General features: G+C 44.7%; 1 protein-coding gene across 2 annotated transcripts in view; it reads left to right on the top strand.

The window, feature by feature from the left end:
• The first annotated feature begins 18,382 nt into the window (after positions 1-18,382).
• Positions 18,383-25,305, top strand: part of ARHGEF5 (Rho guanine nucleotide exchange factor 5) — a 48,331-nt gene continuing 41,408 nt past the window's right edge. Inside the window, exon 1 of one of the 2 annotated variants that reach the window (XM_039511762.1) lies at positions 18,383-18,485. The gene's annotated coding sequence lies outside the window, so the exon portion shown is untranslated. The remainder of the gene's footprint in view (positions 18,486-25,305) is intronic. The other variant, XM_039511789.1, reaches the window with a different exon arrangement.

The following is a 25,305-nucleotide window of genomic DNA, read 5'->3' as shown; positions in this document are numbered from 1 at the left end:
AAGATTTTAGCATTTGTGATTTTGATTGGGATTCCAGCTCCTCCTCTTTAGTTTGGGTCCCTATAATGTGTTCATGGCATTTCTCACTGGACTGAGGTCACTAGCATCATCACCAGTCATTAGAAGGCCTTCTTCAGGCTGGGTATTTGCTTTTATAAACCTCAACATGAGCTCTCCCAATTAGGGCTATTAATTAAGTGCAGTTAACTCAAGCATTAACTTAAATATTAACTCAATTTAAAAAAATTACTCCTGATTAAGCAGTTTTTTTTCCCACTGTTACACAACAATAGAATACCAATTTAAATGTATTATAAACATTTCTGGATGTTTTTCTTATTATCAAATATATTGATTTTAATTACAACACAAAATACAAAGTACACAGTGCTCACTTTATATTATTTTTATTACAAATATTTGTACTGCTAAAAAGATAATCTCTTTATCATGAAAGTGCAGTTTACAAATGTCAATTTTTTTGTTACATAACTGCACTCAAAACCAAAACAGTGTAAAACTTTTGAGCCTACAAGTCCACTCAGTCCTACTTCTTGTTCAGCCAATCGCTAAGACAAACAAGTTTGTTTACATTTACACGAGATAATGCTGCCCATTTCTTATTTACAATATCACCTGGAAGTGAGAACAGGCACTCACATGGCACTTCTGTAGATGGCATTGCAAGGTATTTATGTGCCACATGTGCTAAACATTTGTATGTCCCTTCATGCTTTGGCCACCATTCCAGAGGACATACTGATGTAATCAAAAATAATAATATAAAGTGAGCATTGTACACTTTGTATTCTGTGTTATAATTGAAATCAATATATTTGAAAATGTCAAAAATATGAAAAAATATTTAAGTAAATGGTATTTTCTTCTTGTTTAAAATACCAGTTAAAACTGCGATTAATAGTGCCTATCAACACTAGTGCTTGCACTGTTACAACAATGGCTGTAAAGCAGTGAATGTCTGATTCTGATTATTTGCCAAAGCTACCAGCCAGCTGCTTTGCATAAAAGGGGGCATGGCTTATTCCATGTCCTCCAATGGGAGTAGGTGCTAATTTGCATATCAAATACGACCAATACAGATGAAAGTTTGCCATTATATCTGAGTAAAGTCTTTTAAGCATAAATCTGGTCATTGCTACTGTTATCTTTAGGGTTGAAAATACTGTTGGTAAGAGAGAAAGAGAAGTCTCGATATTAGCACATATTTTCTAGTTTCGGTGCAATTACTCTGGGCAGCATCGTTTGTTTAATTACAGCTTCTTTAATGTTTTTAAAGGGATTTTTTTGTTGGATTTGTGCTGGGGACTTAGTGTCAGATATCTTCATTTGGCTGGTTTGAAAGATGGTTATTGTTGTTTTTTTCTGTTTCTGCTGTTTAGATGTTTGGTTTAATTTGTATTGGTGAATTATGAAAGGAATGTAATCTGCTCAGTGATTTGCTGTTTGTTGGTTACCAAAGTTGAGTCTGACTAAAGGCTCGGAGTTTTACCTGTAGGGGAGTGAGGTGGTAAGGTTAAGAAGAAAAGTACAATGTAAGATCTGTGCTAGGGCAAAAGCCAAAGAAATCGAAGCAGTATCAACCTCTGAAGAGGTGTCTGGAGGCACCCCAATAATGCTGAATTTTGTGTGGAGCAAATTAATTTGTTGTGGCAGGTGGGCTGTATGTGGCCAGAAAGGCCATTGCTATCTCACATTTTTCTTTTCTTTTTGAAGAAAGTTTCTAGAGCGTGTGGACTATTGCTCGGTTGCCACCATTGGTGCTCAGCCTTATAGCTTCTTGTCTCCTCGGAGCTAAGATCAAGTGTAAGTAGTCTCTTTGCTTATCATACACTGTGATCAAGTGTCTTCATGTTTTTGGTCTTTTGGCCCCAAGATGAAAACCTTGTCTATGTGTCCTGGACTGTGAAGTACACACATTATCTTTTAAGTTATATTTGTTCAACAGGGTATTCTGCTTTTATAGACGACCCTTATTTGGTTAGTTTGAAAGAAAAGAATTGCTGTTTTATGGTGTCTGTTTTAAGTTAGTCTCTGATTCAAAAAATCAGTATGGTCTGATTTACTAGTTAGTGATGGTTAATGCAAGTCTCGGAGGTTTTTAGTTTAGGCTTTTGGCTGTGGGGAGGGAGCAGAGCAAAAAAGAAGCTTAAGATGTATAGTAGGGAAGAACCTAGAGGAACAGGAGCAGTATCAACCTCTGAAAAGGTGTGTTGGACAGGTGGGCTGTATGTGGGGAGAGAGGTCCTTGGAATCTCACCTTTCTGATTTTTTGTAAAATAAGATTTTAGCACTTGTGATTTTGAAGACAGCTTTGGAGACATGATCCTGGTGTAACTGATGTAAAATAAGATTTTAGCACTTGTAATTTTGAAGACAGCTGTGGATTTGCTCAGTTGCCACCATGGATGCTCAGCCTTCAGTGGAGCTGAGACAGGAAAAGACACTATTTGCGCTGGGGAAGTTTATGCCTTTTTGAAATCTTGAAGTGCAAATAGCAGCTGTGCCTGTTAACACTAGCAGTTGCACTTCTACAACTACAGCAGTGGCTGTAATCCAGAGAATCACCAGCCTAGGCCAAGCTTGAAGTCTTTTGTCCAATTAAAAGCTCCTTTGTCTATCTACTCATGAATGAATACATGTATGAAGACCCCAGTTGCAAATGGTTCCTTCCATTCCTCATACTTTGATAAAATTTGTCTCTGATTTTGGAGGTTCAGTGCCATGTCTCCAAAGCCTCCCACCAAGCACCTGTGCTTGGGAGGAGCTGTGGTTTATTCAGTGTCCTCCAATGGGAGCAAGTGCTAATTTGCATGCCACAGGTGACTATTAAATATGCCTTTTGACATTATTTTTTGGGAAATACTTGTTAGGAATGAATCATATCATTATTTAATTTCCACTGTTATCTATCAGTTTGAATTACTGTGGGGGGAAGAGAGAGAGGGAGAGCTGGAGTCCAGTCACCCTGACCGTGGTGGATATCATGCAGGTTTGGGCAGTCACACTGGGCAGTGTAATTTGTGTAACTATAGTTTTTTTTAATTCATTAAAAGTATTTATTTAACAGGGTTTTTTTTTGCGCCTTGGCATATGACCCTTATTTGGTTAGCTTGAAAGAAAATAATTGTTGTGCTGAGGTGTATTTTTTTTGTATGTTATAGCTCTGTCTTTTTAAATTAGTCCCTGTTGGGGAAGTATGTGGGAAGAGAGGTTCTTAGTATCTTACCATTCATTCTTTTGTAAGGTAAGTTTTTAGTACTTATACTTGTAAAGAAATCCTAGGAGATATGACTCTGGTGTAACTAAGAGAATGCTGACTCTGCAGACTGCCTGAAACAATAACTCTGTGAGGGGTTAATTTCCCCAGTAGTCTTAATGACATATGCATTTCTTTGCTCTCAGGGCATTGCCCACAGCAACCTAGTCAAGGACTCTGTGTGAGGCAGGATGAGAAAAGTGGAGCCAGCCGAGTGCTTCCACACAAGCAGTCACTGGGATGGATTTTTGGTAAGTACTAAGGGTCCTTATTATGCTGCTCCTGCCTTTCTGTGGGGTGGGGTCAGAGACAGCCTCTACAGCTAGAGGCTGAGTAATGGCTGTAATAAAGTGAATCACCAGTCTAGGCCAAGCCTAAAAACATCCATGCACATTTAAAAAAAAAAATCTGCCTGAAGATGATCACAAGTTTGAAGACTCAGCTGCACACCATTCCCTACCAGCCCATATAGTTTGGGAAAGTTTGTCTCTGATTCTGATTATTTTCCATGGCTACCATCCAGCTGCTTTGCCTAAAAGGGCATGTGGCTTATTCCATGTCTTCCAATGGGAGCAGGTGCTAATTTGCATACCCAATAAAATTAGTAAGGATGCATTTTTGCCATTATTGTGGAAATCCTTTTTCAGTGTGACTCCCATCATTGCGATTTCCTCTCTACTGTTATGCCTAGAGTTGAAAATACTGTTAGTGAGTGTGTGTGAGAGAGAGATGAGTCATATTAGTAGTAGTATATATCTTCTAGATTTGGGCATTTACTCTGAGGGTATCGTACACTACCCATCGGATCGGCGGGTAGCGATCAATCTATCGGGGATCGATTTATCGCGTCTAGTGTAGATGCGATAAAATCGATCCCCGATTGCTCTGCTGTCAACTGCAGAACTCCACTGCGGCGAGACGCGAAAGTGGAGTCGATGGGGGAGCGGCAGTGGTTGACTCACTGCCATCCTCACGGCCAGGTAAATCAACCTAAGATACGCCGACTTCAGCTACGCGTAACTTAGGTCGACCCCCATCCCCCCAGTGTAGACCTAGCCAGAGAATCATAGTTTGTGTAACTGTAGCTCTTTTGTTGTTGTTGTTGTTCAGTAGTGTTTCTTGTTTTTGACAGAAACTCTTATTAGGCTAGTTGGAAAGAAATTAATTGATTTCTCTGTCTTCTGCTGTGTAAATATGTTTACTTTTATAATTTAGAAATAAAATTTAATATAATGGCTCAGCTATTCTAATTTATTATTTTTTTAACAATCTCAGCTGGATATGCCCATGCTGATGTAACCTAGTCTTACTCCACGTGTTGTTAAATGGAGTAATCCCACATTAAACTCCTTATAACCTTGTTTTGTTTCCTATTGTGGTGTATCTGACCATTTCAACATCGTCATTACCATGGTGGACAGCATACTGATTTCCTTTCTTGCAGCTGGCCAAGTCTCTTTTCCATTGATTAAGATAGGTTGAATTACAGTTTTATATGCTATGCCTTTTAATAATATTGACATCTTTTTGTCATGGAGAAGCGCGGTCAACTCCCACCATTTGTACCAAGCAGCTTTAGTATGATGCCAGGCATCATTCAGGATGGCACCATTAGAAACCATTGATCTTAGGCATTTAAATTTTCACTCTTCTGACCTCTCCGACTGTGATATCCTTTATGGTGAGTCCTCCACACTCAGTTATCTTAGGTTTGTCTTACCAACATCCACTAGAAACCCAGCCTGCTTAAAACTATGTTGCCTCTGTTCAGAATTGGTTGGCAGGGTCTCTCAATCGTCTGTTAATAACATAGACATAGCTGAGTCTATATATATGCAAACAGTTCCCTTTGTATATTCTCATTTATCACATCCATGACAAAAAGGGCTCAATACTGATTTCTGATGAGGGCCAATGTGTCCTGGAAATTCTTTATTGTAGCTCCATTTAATTTTGACTACAATATTCACTCTATCATACATATCCTGGAAAAATGGACATATCTTTCCAGCACACCTCTTTGCCACAAACTCCACTAACCTAATTTTCTTGGTACATGATCATGACCTTTTCCAGAGCCACAAAAAACATACCCAGTTGCAGTATCTTTTTTCTCTGAACTAGTGCTGTTGATTAATCGCAGTTAACTCACGTGATTAACTCAAAAAAAATTAATTGCTATTAAAAACATTAATCGCCATCATTCACAGTTTTAATTGCACTGTTGAACAATAGAATACCAATTGCAATTTATTAAATATTTTGGATGTTTTTCTACATTTTCAAAGATATTGATTTCTATTACAACACAGAAGTGTACACTGCTCACTTTATATTATTATTTTTATTACAAATATTTGCACTGTAAAAATGATAAACAGTATTTTTCAATTCACCTCATAGAAGTACTGTAGTGCATTCTCTTTGTCATGAAAGTGCAACTTACAAATATTGATGTTTTTTTTGTTACATAACTTCACTCAAAAACAAAACAATGCAAAACTTTAGAGCCTACAAGTCCACTCAGTCCTACTTCTTGTTTGTCTTAGCGATTGGCTGAACAAGTTTGTTTACATTTATGGGAGATAATGCTGCCCACTTCTTATTGACAATGTCACCAGAAAGTGAGACCAGGCATTTGCATGGGACTTTTGTAGTCAGCATGGCAAAGTATTTGCGTGCCAGATTTGCTAAACATTTGTAGGCCCCTTCATGCCTCGGCCACCATTCCAGAGGACATGCATTAATTAAATTTGTGACTGAACTCCTTGGGGGAGTCATTGTATGTCTCCGGCTCTGTTTTACTTGCATTCTGCCATATATTTCATGTTATAATAGTCTCAGATGATGACTCAGCACATGTTCTTCGTTTTAAGAACACTTTCACTGCATATGTGACAAAACGCAAAGAAGGTACCTGTGATGTTGCACTCTATATAATTTTATAAAAATATGCTAATGAGTGTGAATATAATGTAATTGGAATATGCTTCATGCAAAAGGTCTCCTGTAAGGTATCATTACAAAGCTTATAATCTACTGAGTGTGGTCATCCTATTTGTATAAATGTATCACTCTTGTATCTAAAACTAGAAATATGAAATATAACTCTGAGGTCCTATTGTTATGCAAAGTGTGGGCCATTAATGGTGGTTTGGAATCTTGATGGATCCCATCAACCAGGACAATTGACTGTGGATGGCTGTGTTTGCTTGCAAGCCTTCCTGTGAGTCAGGCTGGAAGGAATGAGGGCTTGGAGTCTTACAGTGACATGTGATCATGTCACCTGAACTGGAATCCATCTTTAACCTGGTGCTTTTCCATTTAGAAGGAGGGGTGGGAACCCAGGGAAGAACAAAGGATTCCCGCTTTGTGCAAAAGCTATATAAGGGAGTGGAACAGAACAAAGGGGGCTGCAATCATGAGAAATCCCCTAGCTACCACCTGAGCTGGAATAAGGGCTGTACCAGGGGAAAGGATGATACCCAGACTAGAAGGGCATCCAGTCTGTGATAGACGCTTATTGAAACATCTGAGGGTGAGATTTTTATCTGTATTCAGCTTTCTTACTGTATTAGGTTTAGACTTGCGTGTTTTATTTTATTTTGTTTGGTAATTTACTTTGTTCTGTCTGTTATTACTTGGAACCACTTAAATCCTACTTTTTGTATTTAATAAAATCACTTTTAATTTATTAATTAACCCAGACTATGTATTAATACCTGGTGGGGGGCAAACAGCTGTGCATTTCTTTCTATCAGTGTTATAGAGGGCGAACAATTTATGAGTTTACCTTATATACGCTTTATACAGGGTAAAACGGATATTTGGGGTTTGGATCCCATTGGGAACTGGCCATTTGGGTGTTGGAGACAGGAACACTTCTTAATCTGTTTTCAGTTAAGCCTGCAGCTGTTGGGGGACGTGGTTCAGACCTGGGTCTGGGTTTGTAACAGGCTAGTGTTTCTGGCCTAAACGAGCCAAGGCACTGAACCCCCACGCTGGCATGAAAAATGGGTTAGAAGTAGTCTCAGCACATCAGTTGGCCGTTCCCAAGGGGTTTTCTGTGATCCAACCCATCACTGTACCAATGTGAGATTTCTGAAGATCGCTACAGCACTTGACCCAAGGTTTAAGAATCTGAAGTGCCTTCCAAAATCTGAGAGGGATGAGGTGTGGAGCATGCTTTCAGAAGTCTTAAAAGGGCAGTACTCTAATGCGGAAACTACAGAACCCAAACCACCAAAAAAGAAAATCACACTTCTCCTGGTTACAGCTGACTCAGAGGATGAAAATGAACAAGCGTCGGTCCGCTCTGCTTTGGATTGTTATCAAGCAGAACCTGTCATCAGCATGGACGCATGTCCTCTGGAATGGTGGTTGAAGCATGAAAGGGCATATGAATCTTTAGCGTATCTGGCATGTAAATATCTTGCAATGCTGGCTACAACAGTGCCATGCAAATGCCTGTTCTCACTTTCAAGTGACATTGTAAATAAGAAGCCAGCAGCATTATCTCCTGTAAATGTAAACAAACTTGTTTGAGCAATTCGCTGAACAAGAAATAGGACTGAGTGGACTTGTAGGCTCTAAAGTTTTACATTGTTTTATTTCTGAATGCAGGGGTTTTTTGTACATAATTCTACATTTGTAAGTTCAACTTTCATGATAAAGAGATTGTGCTACAGTACTTGTATTAGGTGAATTGAAAAATACTATTTCTTTTGTTTTATAGTGCAAATATTTGTAATAAATATTTAAATAAATGGTATTCTATTATTGTTTAACAGTGCAATTACCGGTAATCACGATTAATTTTTTTAATCACTTGACAGCCCTTCTCTGAACTTCTCCATGAGGATTCATAGTGCAAACTCATAGCCACACTGACCCTTCCAAGTTTCAACCATTATTCGCAGATGCTTTACAATAATCTTCTCCAATACTTTCATAGCATGTGATGTCAGCTTAACTGGGCAATAATTAGCTCACAGTATAATATCTGCTTTATGTTTAAAAATAGGCACCACAAAGCTTTTACACCATTCATCTGGTATTTTCCTTTTCTTAAGGATATCACTGAACAAATTTGCAAGATACTGGATGCCTTCCCTTCCCAGTGACTTCACCGTATCCATTGGTACTTCATCTGGCACAGGTCCTAAGTGCCTCTGCAAACTCTTCCTTGCTTATCAATCTATCATGCCCTGGATTGGCTTACACATTCTTGATTCTTCCCTTGGGTTGTCCTCATTTATTACTCTTTCAAAATAAAAATTGAGGGTTGGTGTGTTTCAAAAATGATTAGCTGGGGCATTTCTGTGTATCTCTGTGGGGTGGTAGATTAATTTGTTTGCAGGTGGTTTCTATACGAGGAAGGGAGGGCAGGGGTGGATTGAGGCCTAGGCACTATTGGCCAATGCCTAGGACAGCAGTTGCTCATATTATGTGACTACATCAGTATTTCATCCTTTGGGTTTGCTTTATTAAAATACATTTCCATCTCTTGTGGTAGTGAAGAAAAGCTTGAAGACATGACCTCAGTGTAACCAATGCAGGAATGTTTGCCTGAGTGTGCCGACAGCCTGAAAAAGCAGCTCTGTGAAGGGTGAATTTCCCCAACTGTCTCAGTGGCATGTTGAGTTCTTTGCCCTCAGAGCCAGGCCAACGCCAGCCCTGCCAAAGTGTGTGGCAGGAGAAGAAGAGCGCAGCAGGCCAAGTCCTTCCACGCATGCAGCCACTGCTATGGATTTCTTTTGTCTACCAAGGGAGCCTCCGCTGCTGCTACTCCTGCAGGGTCTATTCCCGCTGCTCCTTAAAGATGGGGAGAGGGGAGGCTGCTGCCATTCTTTGCGGGAGAAAGTGGTCCTATGCCGCTGCTCCTGTCTCTGCAGGTGGGGAAGAGGGCTCCCATGCAGTGCTATTCCAAGTGGAGGGGCAGGGTAAGGCCATAATGGGGCCCTTGGTTGTCTTAATCCAGCCATGTGAGTGTGGTGGTGGAGGAGACAGTACATTAATTCACTGGGAGCTAGAATTAGGAATAACAGCATTTATTGATGGGGGTTTCCAGTTTCTCTTCTTTGGGTTGGGTTCCAGTAATACGACAAAGGACCTGCCATGAACTCACCGATGGGTTGAGAACACCTGTGCCATTGGCAATCACTCTACAATCTTGTCTAGACTGGGGATTTGCACGCTTGCAACCATTGGTGTAAACAAGCAACGCCAGTATTTGCACTTCTGGACGCTGCTGCTTCTTGAAACGCTGGGGTAACTCCACTGGTGCAAATAGCAGCTTTGCCTGACAACATTAAGGCTTGCACTACTACAGCTACACCAACCGCTGAATCAGCAGTCAAGACTAGGCCTAAAATCAAGTTACTTTTTTTTTGTGCATGTAAATGTTGGCCAGTACAAAGACCGCAGAGACAAACCTTCCCCCTTCCACTCTTCATTGTTGGCATCTGAATGTTATCTTGGGGGCTCAGGTACATTTCTCAGAGACCCATATCCAGGCTGCCTGCCTGAGAGGGGCAGGGCTAGTGAGTGTCCTCCAATGGGAGGCAGGGCTAGTTTGCAAACCAGGTAGGAGTATTAAGTATGCCTTTTGACATTATTTTAGGAGTAATTCCTTGTAAGAACAATTAAGTACTTGCTGCTTCAACTGTACTTTGAGGCCCTAGATTTGAAAATCCTGTAGATTAGTGGTTCTCAAACTAGGGCCACCGCTTGTTCAGGGGAAGCCCCTGGCGGGCCGGGCCAGGCCGGTTTGTTTACCTACCGCGTCCGCAGGTTCGGCTGATCGCGACTCCTACTGGCCACGGTTCACCGCTCCTGGCCAATGGGGGCTGCAGGAAAGGCAGCCAGCACGTCCCTCAGCCCGCACTGATTCCTGCAGCCCCCATTGGCCTGGAGCGGTGAACCACGGCCAGTGGGAGCCGTGATCAGCTGAACCTGCGGACGCGGCAGGTAAACAAACCGGCCCGGCCCGCCAAGGGCTTTCCCTGAACAAGCGGCAGCCCTAGTTTGAGAACCACTGCTGTAGATAACTGTGAGACATGTTACTCTGAGCTTAGTGAGAACAGGCATTTACATGTCACTCTGAGCTTAGTAATGGTTGTTCGGGGGGAGGGGGGTGGTAAGTAGTCACTCTAAGAAGCATAACTTTTATTAGTCTATTTTTTAAGTGTTTATTCAATAGCTTTTCTTTTTGTTATAAGGAATGGTTGGGGAGGAGCGCTGACATAATTACAAGGATTTTTGTTTTTAATTTGGGGTATTATCAATTTTGGTGTCTTATATTTAAGCTCTGAGTTACTTTAAGGTTTGGAACTTTCAAGATGCATTCAGATTAAGATAATTTCCCGTAGTAGAGATAGTTAGTGTCCTAGAATACAGGTAAAGTCTAGGACTGTGAGTACTGTGGGTGTCTGTGTGTTTGTAATGTTGAGCTGGGTCTTTTTCCTCAGACTTTGGATCCCTCTGTAGCTAGAGCACTGTTTAAAGCACAGGCTGTTCTTTCTGAGATGTCTGGAACTACCTGGTGTGTCTTGGCACCACCATAAACCAACAGTAAATAACAATCAGATCTGCCCAGTTTTGGCAGTTTTCTTCTATAGGTGACACTTTTTGCAAATTATGAAATGAGCTAATTTGCATATTTGCCAAAAAAAAATTTATATCTATCTATCTATATATATATAGTCAGAAACTCAAGCTGATGGGCAGAATACCTTATTCAAAGCAGTGGTGCAGTGGGCCATGGAGCTGCACAAAGCTCTGGCTGGGACAAGTGGGTGGGTGTTTGGTGGGAGGGGAAGATGCTGAGTGGGAAGCTGATGTGGGGTGTAGGTAGGTCAGTCCCTGGGACTGTTGGTATTGTTGGCACGCAAGGTAGGCAGGGCTAAAGCTCCAGGGAACTTCTGGGAGAGTAACGGTGCTGGGGCTGCTGGTGGGGAGCAAGTGCATGCGGTGGAGAAAAGGATGCTAGGGTAGGGGGTCTGCTGGATGGGAAGGGTAGGTGGGTACTAGGACTCCTGGAGGAGGAGGTACTGGGACTGCTGGGAGGATAGGGGTCTCTTGCAGTTAGGGGCTGCTGGGGTGAAGGGACTGTTCAGTTACTGTGATTTGTGCTGGAGAAGCCTTCCCCTCCCCACTCCACCCCCCGGTGGTGCTGGTCCTGTTGCTGCTGCAGTCTTCCTCCTATCACCACTACTGCTGCCTCCCAGCTGCAGTGCCCACTCCTGGCTTTGATCCACCAGGGAGAGCTGTTGCACCTCAGCAATAGCTAGTGGCCACAGGCACAACTGCAGGCAAATGCCTGCTTCCTTCCTGCAGCTGTGCTAACTATGTTGCAAGAAGAGGCCCAATCCCTTGACAGAATCCATCCTGATCAGACTGTCTGCCTGCCAGATGTGCAGAGTGCACTCATCACTAGACTTTACCTTGTCAATCTGAACACCTTTGTTAAATATTGGGGAAGAGTCAATATGGCTTTGGTGAGGCATGACTCTCCTTTACAAATCTATTAGCATTCTCTAAGGATGACAAGAAATATGTAGATAAGGATGATCCAGTTGACATAGTGTGCTTGGATTTTCAGAAAAACTTGACAAGGTCCCATGACTACTTAAGGAAATTAAGTAGTCATGGGATAAAGGAAGGTCCTTTCATGGATCATAACTAAGGCTACGGTTTAGTCACGGGTATTTTTAGTAAAAGTCATGGCCAGGTCATGGGCAGCAAACAAAAATTCATGACCTGTCCATGATTTTTACTATATATCCCTAACTAAAACTTGGGTGGGGGCTGCGGGTGCTGGGGGAGGGTGGCCCAGGACCCTCGCTGGTGCTGGGAGAGGGGGCCGGGAGGTGGCGCCTGGCCTGGGACCCCCACTGCTGCTGGGGGAAGGGCAGGCTGTGGAGCGCAGCCTGAGACCCCCGCTGGTGCTGGGGGGGGAGGGTTGTCGGGGCTGGCAGGCTTCCTGCCAATGGGAGCTGTGGGGGGTGGCGCCCGCGGGCGTGGACAGCTCGGAACCCCCTGGTTGCCCCTCCCCTAGGGGCTGCAGGGACATGCCGGTAGCTGCAGGGAGCCTGGGACAGCCCCTAAGCCAGCACCAACCGGTGACTTCTGTGACCTCCATGACAGACACACAGCCTTAATCATAACTGGTTAAAAGACAGGAAACAAAGGGTAGGAACAAAATGGGCAGCTTTCACAATGGAGAGTGCTACATAGCGATGTCCCCCATGGGTCTGTACTGGGACCGCTACTGTTCAGCATATTCATAAATGATCTGGAAAAAGGGGTAAACAGTGTTGTGACAAAATTTGCAGATGATAACTAGCCTGGGTAGTTTTGTAAGTCTAAAGCAGATGCTGAAGAGTTATAAAGGGATCGCACAAAACTGGGTGACTGGGCAACAAAATAGCAGATGAAATTCAATGTTGATAAATGCAAACTAATGCATATTGGAAACCATAATCCCAACCATACATACAAAATGATGGGATTTAAATTAGCTGCTACTACTCAAGAAAGAGATCTTGGTGTCATGGTGGATAGTTCTCTGAAAACATCTGCTCAATATGCGGATTCAAATCCTTCCTCTCCCTGATGTGAAACAGGGTCTTGAACCCAGGTCTCCATCTCAGTGCCCAACCACAGGGTTATAGAGTCATCCTCTCTGTCTCATTGACCTAGTCATAGGCAGTGCCAGGTTTACAATGGTGCCAGTGGCTCCATGGAGCTGGGCCCATGCTCAGAAGCCCAGTGCACCTCTAGCTCCAGTAGGGTGACCAGATGTCCTGGTATTTAGGCATTTGTCCTGCGTCCCAACCGATGTTTGGTCAGGATGCAATTTGTCCCGATATTTTCTTCCTCTCATCTGGTCACCCTAAGCTCCAGGCCTGTGGGGCCCCTCCTGTCTGCCCGGAACTGAGCCGCCTGGGACTGGTGCAGAAGCCTGGCCAGCCTCAGACTGGGGGGCCTGGCTGATTGCACCACTCCTGAAGGGACAGAGCAATTCCTGGCCCCGGGACCAGCCCTGGTTGCGCTGCCGGCTCAGTCCAGCAGACACAGTCACCTCCCAGCAGGGCTGGTGATTGCAACCGGGAGGCACAGAGTGGGGGAGTGGGTCTCTGGGGAGGCTGGGGGGAGGTGCTGGACTGTAAGGGGGCAGGGAAGATGTGTGTGTTGAGGCAATAGGGAGTAGGGGGTCTGGGGGGGGTGCTGGGAATTGTAGTGGGGCTGCGGCCAGGGGAGTGCTGGGTAGAGGTGGTGTTGTGCAGGGCGCTGTGCATTTCTGGGGAAGGTCTGGGGGTGCACTGGGCATAGTGGATCCTGGGGGCTCTGGCCATAAGGAGTGTGTGGGGGGGTGCTGGGTCTGCCCCCCAAGGGGAAGGGGCATGCTGGCATCACAGGGCCACTGTGCGTCTGGCAACTGCCAGTTTGTAAATAGTGCCCTCGCACTGGGCTGGGCGGAGCAGGGCCGCCCCTGCCATGCCCCTGGCCGGTCCCTCGGTCTGGGGACTGACCTCCCTGCGCCATGCTCCATTGCCTCCATGGGGGCCCACAAATATGTTTGGCGCCAGGCCCACAAAAGGTTAATTCAGCCCTGCCTAACTGTCCCTGTGCACTACACAGGGAGCCTGGGCACCTAACTTGGGACTGTGAATTCCACTAGGTGGCAGAACACCTAAAAGTTAGGCACCGCCATGATGAGCCTTTTTCCTTTGTGGATCTAGTCCCCAACTGTGCCTTTGAAAATCTCCCCCAATATTAATCAGAGCTAACTGTAGGCTTTGCACCCTGCTATACTGTTACCTCCCCATGCTACCCTTTTCCAAAGGCTGTTAAACACTTGTCATGATCTCTAATTTGCTGATGAACTCGCTGACAAAATGAAAAGTAGAAGTGCCTCATAAACAAACATGTTTCAGTGTCTGGGGTCTCCAGCACTCTGAGGCCAGGGAGGAATTCTAAGGCTTCACCTGGACATGCCACGCTAAGCCAGCATGCCGAGGTCACTGCAACCTCATTATATGTGTCATCGCTTGCAACTGAGTCGGTGCATGCAGCCCTCATAGCTTTCCAGACTCAGAGAGAGAGAGTTGACAAAGAATCAGGAAGGAGCCAATCAGAAAAGGAATTCACTGAGACAGACAACAACTTAATCTAACAAGTAGAATTGCTTCCTCAGCTTCCCCAGAAGGGCTGGCCTAATTCCACACCTATCTACATGCTCTCCTTGCAGTCTGAGTGAGCAAAGGTCTAAAATGTAATAAAGGCCCTTTACCAGATAAAGTCCGGTATTCATTTAAGCAACTCCAAGCAAGCATCTGTGCAGTGGAAGAGAAAATTACATTAAGAGTTATCCTGAGAAAAGCATTTTTAGTTCCCTTTCGCTACACACACAAGCAAAGAGCAACAAATAATTACTCTTCTCTACCTGAAATTCTTCCAGCCTTATCCTGATCGTCCTTATGTTGGTCACGTCCAGAGTGAATCTGTTAAAGACAATGGAATTTTATCAGTGTAAAACTGGTGTTGGTTTGATCATATTTGGGCTCCTTATCTCTATGTTGTTTAGAGCATAGTGTAAAATACAAACTTTGTTTTTTTAATACATCATTGAGTTGCAGGTCAGATAGTTTACTTCAACCTCCATCATCTAATCAGGGAGTTGAAACGCAGTTTCACTAGAGATAAGGTGATCATATTTCCAAAACAATCTCCCCCACACACACTTTGGGGGTGATAGTTTTAGGGTCATGAAAAACTAATATAAAAGATTAAAGTACTTTTTATTTTCTAAACATGTGCTTCTGTCACTCCTGCCAATTGCTGATTCCACAATAACATGTATGTATCTTTCTTATTAGAGTGGATGATTTTTTTTCATGAAATGTTGAACAAGTGCTAACATTCACTCTGAGCAGAAGGGCAGCACGGATAGCATTTGCACTCATTTGACTTTTCTCATCACTTCAAACACTGTTCGTCACACTGAGTGCTCGTTGTACTGGACTGATTGCAAACACAAAAGCAAATTGTACTTGGTGTAGCAATATGTGTTGAATAAACATTTATTGTATGAAAAAAACCTAATTGTTTGGGAATGAGATGGAAAAACCCAGATATTTCAAGTGTCACAAAAGTAGTTGCTCAAACTCAGAGACATCGTAAAAGAAACTAGGTCAATTTCACCAGAGATTTATTTAGCCTAGTGGCTTCTAATGGATAGTATATCTTTATACATAATGGGCAAAATTAAAAATGGTGTTTAAAAGCTCAATCTCTACACAAAAAGTGATTTGAGTCCCAATAATCTGTAATTGCTCTTTGTTTATAGTTTCATTTTTGCTTCATCTTCTTGTGCTGCTGCTTTTTTTTTTCTTTTTTCCTTTTATTATATTGTCAGTTGACTCCTGACATTCCCTGATGTAACATTATTATAAAAACTACAGTCTGGTAAAGTTCAGTGTCACTTCTATATGGTGCAACTAAATCCTCAGTTTTATACACACACACACACACACACACGCATTGATGGAAGTGGCACTTAATTCTTCCACATCAATGATATTTTCCATGACAATTGTCTCATGATTTTGGATATTAGTAATTTGACAATAGCACTTATATAGCACTTTTCATCAGTAGTTCTCAAAGCACTATACAAAGGAAGTCAGTATCATTATCCCCATTTTACAGTTGGAGAAACTGAGGCAAAGGGAAGTGATTTGTCCAAAGTCACCCAGGGGCCAAACCAGGAATAGCATCCAAAGTCCCAGTCCAGTGCTATATCCATTAGGCAACACTGCCTCCTTTCACAGCAGTAAATCAATGGCAGCTGTGGGCACTCAGTACCTTGTGCAAATTAGACACACAATACTTCAAGTTTGGGAGCCCAACAACTGACACACACAAAATTTGGGCCTGGTCCAAAGCCTGTGGAAATCAGTGGCAAGGCTTAGATTGGCTTCAATGAGCTTTGGATTAGGACTTTGCTGAACCCTCCTGAAAACGTGGCTGTAAGTGGCACACCTGTGGCATGGGAAATAAGCCTCTGGACGTTATTCAAAAAAAATAAGCTGATTCCACTAGAACGATGGGCCAAAATGCTAACTTACCCTTTTACTGTGCTTTATATCTTACTTGTGGCTGCCTATCTTCCAGATGGAAATATAGTCACAAAGCGCCAGCTCCTGAGACCCTTGCTCAGGCAAACTTCTTTTGAAATGAGATCCTCATTGTCACCAGTTAAGCGCGTACTGAAGGCTGCCATCTTTCACTGGGATAGAATCAGGGTGATCTCACTGAAAGAAGCACCAGCAGGATGGATGTAATGATATGTACCAGTAGCCGTTCTTTTTTCTCTTCTGATCCCAGGACATCAATTGTGAGAGGGACATTATCCAAGAGCTGGAACAAAGGGCAGTTGGGATCCATATTATCTCATTTTCCCCTGCTAACTCTTCACCCGTGCCATCTCATTATCTCCTCTATTGCTCGGGTTTCCATCCTCCCCCCCCTTTTTTTTTTCATTGTATTCTCCTTTTCTGTCTCAAGTGAAGGAACTTCCTCCAGAATCTCTTGAGGGCTACAGCTAGAACGTGGTGGATAACAGATTTTTTTTTTTGGTTCACTGGCAATTCTGGAAAAAAAATTGAATTGGGCAGAAATTTTCGGTGAATCAGAAAGTTGAAAAAATTTCATTTGTGGCAAACAAAACATGCATCTGATTTTTGAGCATACTTTACCTGTAAAAAAAAAAAGGAAACTTTGAAACAAAAGGGCATTTTGAATTGAAAAATAAAAACATTTCAATCTGAAGGAGTAAAACCGTTTTGATTGTATTTTTGCTATTTGTTTAGGTTTTGTTTTTTACTGAAACAATTTGACAAAATCAACACTCATTTAAAGTTTCAGTGGGGCTGAATCTGCATATTTCACCGAAAAAAGTTTTGGCCAAAATATTTCACCCAGCTCTAGCTGCAACCTGCCGAGCAGAGAGGGATAGCCTCTGCATTTCCTCCACATGTAGCTGATTGCTGTCCACCCTCATCCCACCCCTATGCACAGGGATATGGGGAAGGGTTCATGAGATGATTCCTCAGGGTATTTAACTGACTCATGTTATACGTGCATCTGTATGTGTGTGTTTGTTGTGGGCTGGGAGTTTCAAATGATCTGAAGGCAGTTAGAGTTCCAAACCCCACTGAATTTCTATGGGGTTAGGGTGCCTAATGCCCTTAGTCCTTGTTGAAAATCCCAGTGGTAGTCCTTAGGTTCCCCACAGTCTCCTGCTGCAGAAGTGGAGCCCTGCTGCTTGTTCCTTTTATTTCTGTCATCCGCAGTGTTGCCAACTCACACAAGATTTGATGTTTTCTCTTGAGGTCCAGCTGTTGGGACTTGAGACTTGGCATGAGAATATCTGCTTTTGTTTAAAAATAAAGTCTCTAGCCCTCATGCTTGTAGAGAAATGCTTGAAGACATGACTCAAGTGGGCCCTTAAGGCTCAGAAGCCAGAAAGTACAAATTAACCCCCCCTCCCATCCCCACTTCTTATTTAAAAATAAAAAACCCTCGTGATTTTTAAGCCATTATTTCTTAAGGCCTGATTGTTGAATGGTTGAGGCTGGCAATACTGGATCCGCTTAGGTTTTTTAAGGCGAAATAAAAAAGCAAACCAGTTGTGGTTCAACTTTACATTTCTAGATGATACTGGCCCAAGCACTAGCTTTGCCAGGAGAAAAATCCCAGACTCAGACTTTTTAGTTTTTAAAAGTGTGGTGACTTCTTAATGGGTAAATAATCTAAAGTTGTAACCTTCCTTCCTGTCTCTCCTTTCATCCCCTCTTGTCTCCCTGTATTATTCTTTCACTTTTCTTTGTGCTCAGCTTTCTCTCTCTCTCTCCTCTCTTAACTTGGTCTGTGATTGTGAGTTCTGTATTTCCTTACTAGACTCTGCACTGCAGAGAAGACCAATCAGCCTGTAGCTCTCCTTGCTTCCTGTCTCTCCCAGCTAGAGTAGGTGTGCCCTACTCACCTGAAAAGTTAGACACAAATGAAATACCTTCAGCCTCGGGGAAGACAGAAAAACTTAAACCTGATTCCAATTGCTGGAGCGACAGCAGGAGCAGCTACCGGAACTGGGCTCAAAGCAAAGCACTGGCCCAAAAATCAAGGATGTGACACCCAGCAGGTAAGAGAACCGGATTCTGTCTCTCTTAGCAGTTCTATGGGAGGAAAAACTTTGCTTTATTGCCACATTCCTGGGGGAAATGGGGCGGGAGAGACATGAGGCCTTGTATAGGAATTCCAGCTGAGCCGTGTCAGAAGATTTAATCAAGAATGTAATGGTATCTGACAGGCAACTTCACCAAAGCAGCCAGGAGAGAGGGAGGAGATCGGCCCACCATTTTAGGATACAGAGTGAAATCTCTAGGGAGTATTCCCTCCTGTGGGATAATAAACAGAGGCCTGGTTCTTAGGTGTATTTCCCTCCCTCAAGCATAGTCATCAGGGGGCTGAGTTTAATTCTTAAAGTGGATATCTCCCTGGGGACAATATCCGCAGAGTCTGGATTCAGTCTTCACTGGAAACAGACCCCTCAGGAGAGGGCACCCTGGGAGTTCTGGGTTCAGTCATAGGCAGATCTGCGTCCTTAGGGACAGTAACAAAGGGGCCTGGTTCAAATCCCAGTGGGTGGAGCCCTGTGGGCAAAGTAACCAGGGGTTCTGTTCAACCTGCAGTGGTTAGAGTGCCCCTAAGTACAGGAAGCAGAAACCCTGGGTTTAATGCCCAAGGAGTAAATCTCCTTTCTTTCCATCCCCCTCCCCGCTCCATCCTCCCAACATAACTAGGGCCTGAGGTCTAGGTCTAGTCCTGATTTCAGTTTGCAGTGAAGAGTTTAATAGACCCCCCACTCTGCCCTCCGAGTTTGGTGTCTGCTAACTGTCGGCCAGAGGCGGCCAGTGACTGGGGGCTCTGGACTGTCTGAACTCTGGACACTTTGTTTTCTTCCTCAGTTTATTTGCTGAGTCTTATGACTTTTATGGCATGAAGGAGTTTGCTGGAAGTCAGGAGAGTGAGTTTCAGGGTACACTTCTCCTCTTGCTCTCCCAACAGTTTGGAAATCCCTGCCTTCAGTGCCTCCCCCAGCAACCTCGATGTGACGAGCAAAGACTGGGGGATCGCAACAATCTACCTAAAAGCCTTAACACCCGTATTTCTCACTGCACTGTCGCCTCCTCCCCATAACACTCACACTTCTTGTTGTGTTTCTGTCACAGACCCAGAGGTTGTATGGGAGCTGGATCAGATCTGGGAAGGAGGCCTCTGTAGGCCCCATAGAGAATACTGGATTGGGAGTGGGAAGGAGAGATTTGTTGAGATGGACTGGTTGTGAGGAGGAGGCATTTGTGACTGTTCCAGGTGTTATAATGGAGGTGTATATAGTCAGGGGAGGAGGTGGCTGTATGCCAGTTCCTTAGGATATTGCAGAGCTGGATTGGGTCAGAGAAGAGGTTTCTGTGATGTGTTCCTTAGCCATGTTTTGGAGCTGGAGAGCATCAGAAGAGATGGAGCCGGTGATTGGATAATCTATTGGAGATGGAGTGGATTAGGGGAGGATCTCCAATCCCATTCCTGGAGGGTGAATATAAGCTTTACTGGTTCAGGAGAAAAGTATATGTGTGATCCATACTCCATTCAGTGTATCGGAACTGAGTAAGGTCTCAGGGAAGAGACACATGTGACCTAGACCATTAAGTTGAAACTGCATTTCAGGAGAAAAACACTCCTCATCCCTATGGATGGACAAACCCTGCTAGCTCAGATCCAGTCCGTCACTCTGCTAACGTGGGATTGTCCCCTGTAGTTCATGTTAGTAGTTCATACAGCAGTCCAGTCATGTGTTAACTGCCCCAAGCAATGGGGCTTCTGAACTTTCTTTGGGAAGCTATTTCACAGCCTAATCAATCTCACTGACAGAAAGTTATTCCTGATATTCAGGCCTTTCCTAATTTCATCCCACTATTCTGAGTCATAGTCTCTTGCACTGCCCTAATAATTCCTCTCCTTCTTTGGGGTTCACTCTTTTCAAAGACTTCTAGACTGCTATCTAGGGGTGGGTGCATGTGGCAAAAAGTTTTCTACAAATGTTAATCTGAAAAAAAATAAAATGAACTTTCTCCATTTATGTTCATGCCCCTTTTGTGTTCACTTTGCATGGTTATCTTAGCAAGGCACAGTTTAAGAAAGATTGTAAAATATTTATGGAAAGTGATTTTTGAATTCAGACTTCTGAGCATTCACACTAGACATCTCATCAGGGAACCAAAATTTACGTGGTGACTTACATATCTAATCAAAATGGCTCAAACTTTGTATGGTGAACAAATCTGAAAAAAAGAGTGGCCTGTTGACAGACAATTTCCAACTAGCAAAATGAAGCAAATAAATTGTTTTGAGTTATTCTCCCAGTTCCAGGTTATCATGCCCACCACCTAGTGACTGTTTACCTAAATTAAAAATGCTTAGATAATTTAATAGTCTCTTCCCAGAAGTCAATCCCTCCAGCCGTCCTAGTTGTTTTCATTGTTGTAGCTCTTCTCTGAACTCCCTATTTTCTTTCTGCTAATGAGGTACCGTACTCAGAAATGAATTCAGTGATACAGATGTAGTTGTGCCCATGTCTGAGCCATGTAGCGAGGGAGCATTGCCTTCCTACTCCAGGTTGTGAAGCCTCTGCTTATGCAGCCCAAAATTAATAGATTCTGAGGCCAGAATGGACCAATGCAATCATCAGGTGTGACCTCCTGTATACCACAGGCTAAAGAGCCTCACCTAATAATTTAGATAGCAAGCTCAAAACTTCTGTTTGAACTTTCTGTCAGAAATACACCCAGTCTCGATTTAAAGACTTAAAGTGATGGAAAATCTACCACATCCACAGATAAATTGTTCCAAATGGTTAATTACCCTCACTGTTACAAATGTGTGCCTTATTATTTCTTGTCTGAATTTGTTTAGCTTCAGCTTCAGTTTCCAGCCGTTGGATCTTGTTATGCCTTTTCCTGCGAGGTTAAAGAGCCATCTGCTATCAGAATTACAAAGGGCATTTTTGCTGGAATATTGTATTGCAAACTCATATCTGTTGTCCGTTGTCCAATACATTGTCCATTACCATTCCCTAAATTTCATGAAGGCTTACGCTGCAGCCTCAAGTGATGCTGTAATTTATGGGGGGGGAAGGGAAGGGGCAGAATATGTAGTTGGGGCACAAATGTGTGTCCAAGTCAGTTTGTCCCTCAGTTTCTGTGCTGGGGATGGGGAGTGGGGTCTTAGCAGGACCTGAAAAATGGGATTCTGGTCCGTGTATTCAGGCTGAGGAGGATATTGTTTAATCCCGCAGGGGTGCATTGAAGCTGGCTCATGTGAGGAGGGGTAGTGACCTGATTGTGCTGTATCTGACACTCATCATGCCAAATTTGCTAGGTAACAGTGTTCTGCTCTGTGGATGTAGGGCTCTTAACTTGTTTTACGGATTGAGTTGTGTGGGTGCAGGTCTGCGATAACCTGTCTGAACTGGTCTTTTCAGCTCACAGGAGTTTCTGGCTCTCCTGCTCATGTAGCTGAATTAGTCCAGTGGTTTTCAAACTTTTTGTATTGGTGACCCCTTTCACACAGCAAGCCTCTGAGTGTGACCCCCCTCCCCTTATAAATTAAAAATGGGGGGGTTAATTTAATTTAATGAGGGCTTGGCAGCTGTCAGCCCCACGGAGTTGACAGCTTGTGACCCCATGTAATCACCTTGCAACCCCCTTGAAAACCTCCTGAATTACTGTCAATAAAAATATTTCTCCCTCCCCACCTAATTCATCTGTTAAGTTTTAAATATTTGTATGCAATAGAGGGGAGACAGGAGCTGGATCGGATTGGGGCAGCAGCGCCTGTGACACCAGTGCTGAAGGATGGTTCTGAGCTCAGCCAGGACATGGGAGGAGGGTGTGTGACCATAACACTGGAGGATGTATAGGCTGAATAGGCACAGAGAAGGGCAGGGTCTGTGCCCCCCATTCTGGAGAGTGCATCAGAGCTGCCTAGGGTCAGGGGAGGAAGGTGTTGGCTCTGGAGCTGGACAAGGTTTAGTACTGGATCAGGACAGAAAGCAGGTTTCTGTGACTTGGTTCTTAGAGGGTGTTTTGGAGATGGACGAGGCCCGGGTAAGAAGGTGTGTAGAGGTCATCAGTGGAAAGTGTATGGGATATGGATGGAACCAGCGAGGAGACATCTGCAACCTGATCCTCAGAGGGCGTGATGGAGCTGGATTGAGCCAGAGGAGGTGGCTATAAACTAGCTCCCTGATGATGTATTCCAGATAGATTCAGCCAGGGAGAAGTGTTTGGTGACCTGGTCACTAGAGAGTGAATGGGAACCTGACTGCGTCAAGCAGAGGACGCAGACACTGGAGGGTATATTTTGAACTGGATTTGGAGGACAGGTGGAACCATCAGCTACTTAGTTACTGAGAGTGCCTCAGAACTGGATCAGATTAGGAAAGGAGAGTCTGTAACCATGCCTTTGTGGTTGTGTCTAAATTGGACTGGGTCAGCCTCAGCCAGGATGTTTCCAGAGCTGGATCAGGTCAGGAGAGGAAGCCTCTGGAGGCCTCTCAAGGGTTAGGGAATGGCAGCTGAATCATTTCACAGGAAGAAGGGCAGCAGCCCAGTTCTGGAAAGTTTTATCTTGATTGCAATGTAGAGATTAGCAGCCTGCTCACTGAAAGGTGTATGGACAGGGGTGGCAAGTTATATGGGCCCGTCGTGTCTGGGCTCCAGCAGTATTCAGAGCCCAGGGGCCCGGTTCCACCAATGTTCGGGGCTGGGTCTCTCCCCTGGCCCTGCCTGCTGCCCCCACGTGCCTTCCCTGAGTGTCCCCCGGCCCCGCACTTGCTGCTCCCATGCACCTCCCTCGGGCCTCGAAGAGTCCCTGCCTCAAGCAGGCGGCTGCCCACTGCAGCTCCCTGCTGCCGGCTCCCGGCATCAACTGCCGCCGCAGGGTCCTAGTGCCCCCGTCCACTAGTGCCAGGCAGGCTGCCCCTGCCCTTCCACCTTGGACCCTTCCCTTTTCCGGCGGGACCCTCCACCAGCACAGGGCCCCCACGCCACCCACCCGCAGTCACCACTCCTACCCATGCTGGGCAAGGGGCAGCCCCACCCCCAGTGGGGGGCAGCAGCAGGGGAGGAGGCGCACACATGATGTCAGCCCCCCCCCGGCGCATACCATAGGGGAGGGTTTCCTGGACTTGAGCGGGGCACTAGGAGCACATGCAGTGACAGTGGTGTGGGGTGAGTGTGCCGCTGAGGGGGAAAGAGGGGCCTCTCCCCCAGAGCTAGCTGCTGCTGGCGGGGAGAGGGCTGGGGGGAGTCCTCCTCTCTGGCCCCAGACCCAGAGCACCCTGCCTGCACCCCAAACTCCTCATCTCCAGCCCTGCCCCATCCCAGAGCCTGCACCCCCAGCCAGAGCCCTCCACCCCCTGCACCCCAGCCCAGAGCCCCCTCCTGCACCCTGAATCCCTCATCTCTGGCCCAACCCCGCAGACCTCACCACTGCACCCGCACCCTCTGCCCCATCCCTGAGCCCCTCCCGCACCCCAAGCCCCTCATCCCCCCACATCCTAACCCTCTGCCCTAGCCCTGACCCCTCCCACATCCCAAGCCCCTCATCCCCAGCCCTCATCCTCCTGCACCCTAACCCTCTCCCCCAGCCCTGATTCTCCTCCTGCACCGTGAACCCCTCATCCCTGGCCCCAGTCCACAGCCCTTACTCCCACACACCAAGCCTTTGCCTGAGCCCCTCCCACAGCCCAAACCCCTCATCACCAGCCCCACCCCAGAGCCCTCACATTTTTACATTATTTTAAAAAAATCTGTATCGGCTTACGAGGCAGATGTGGTGGGGCGGTACCCATCCTGGGCACCACCAAAAATTGTACAAACCTGCCGCCCCTGCGTGTGGGATCTGGTCCAGGTCAGAGAAGGAAGTGTTCTGCCCAGGCCTCCTGAGGGTTCTGCTCAGAGCTGATTCCTGGCAGTGGGGTGATAATTCTATGTCTCAAAAGTGCTGGGATAAGAACAAGATCTTTACAAGATGACCCAGGACACAAGAGCTGAGTCTAGGTGACAGGCAGCTGTACAGCATGTTGGATGTTGCCATTTTTCAGGGCTGCCACAAGGTGGCAGGGTGTCCCTGACTCCAATAGCTACTGTTACATCTTCCATCAATAATCAAATCAAATCAACTCAAATCTGTTTTGTTAATATAAAATTAAAATGTTTAGATACGTATTGTAAAGGGGAGAAAACCTTTAAATAAAAAAGGCAAGTATCAAAATAATTTGAAAAACACATGCACACCACTTGGTGTTTTCTTATTTTTTATATATATATTTATATATAAACATTCAAACACACTGTATATATATAGATATTGCCTTGCATTGTTTGTTTTATTCACTTGTTGCTTTGTGTCTGAAACTATATTGTAAGCTCTTTGGGGCAGGGGCAGTCTCTCACTCTGTGTTTTCATGATGCCTAGCACAATGGAGTTTTGATCCTGTGGGCGCTAGTCGTATATCAATAATTAGTAATAATAACTGCCCCTGTCCACTGCCACCATGTGGCCCCACCTCCCCTGTGCACATTCCATGTCAGACATATCCATGCTTACAGTAAGTATTTCAGTCCTGAGAGCTGTTAGAAAACAGTAGGGAAAAAATGTGGTGGAAGTTTTCAGATCACTAACTTTCCATTTTCCTTAGGAAACCATTTGATGAAGGAGGGAGTGTCAGGATTCAGATACAGGCTAGGAGAGGCCAGGGGGAGGAGGTGAAATGTGTTAGAAACATACATACCAGGGTTTTGGGCTTGGGGGACAGCAATGTGTGGAGGCCGCAGTACAGCACTGAACCAAACTGGGGCTGTACATCATGATACGATTCTGGGAAAGGAGGCTCTGGG

The sequence above is a fragment of the Mauremys reevesii genome, linkage group 1 (genome assembly GCF_016161935.1).
Source record: "Mauremys reevesii isolate NIE-2019 linkage group 1, ASM1616193v1, whole genome shotgun sequence".
In the NCBI taxonomy this organism is placed as follows: domain Eukaryota; kingdom Metazoa; phylum Chordata; order Testudines; family Geoemydidae; genus Mauremys; species Mauremys reevesii.
The sequence above is the reverse complement of the archived record's forward strand: the minus strand, read 5'-3'. Positions and strand labels throughout refer to the sequence as shown.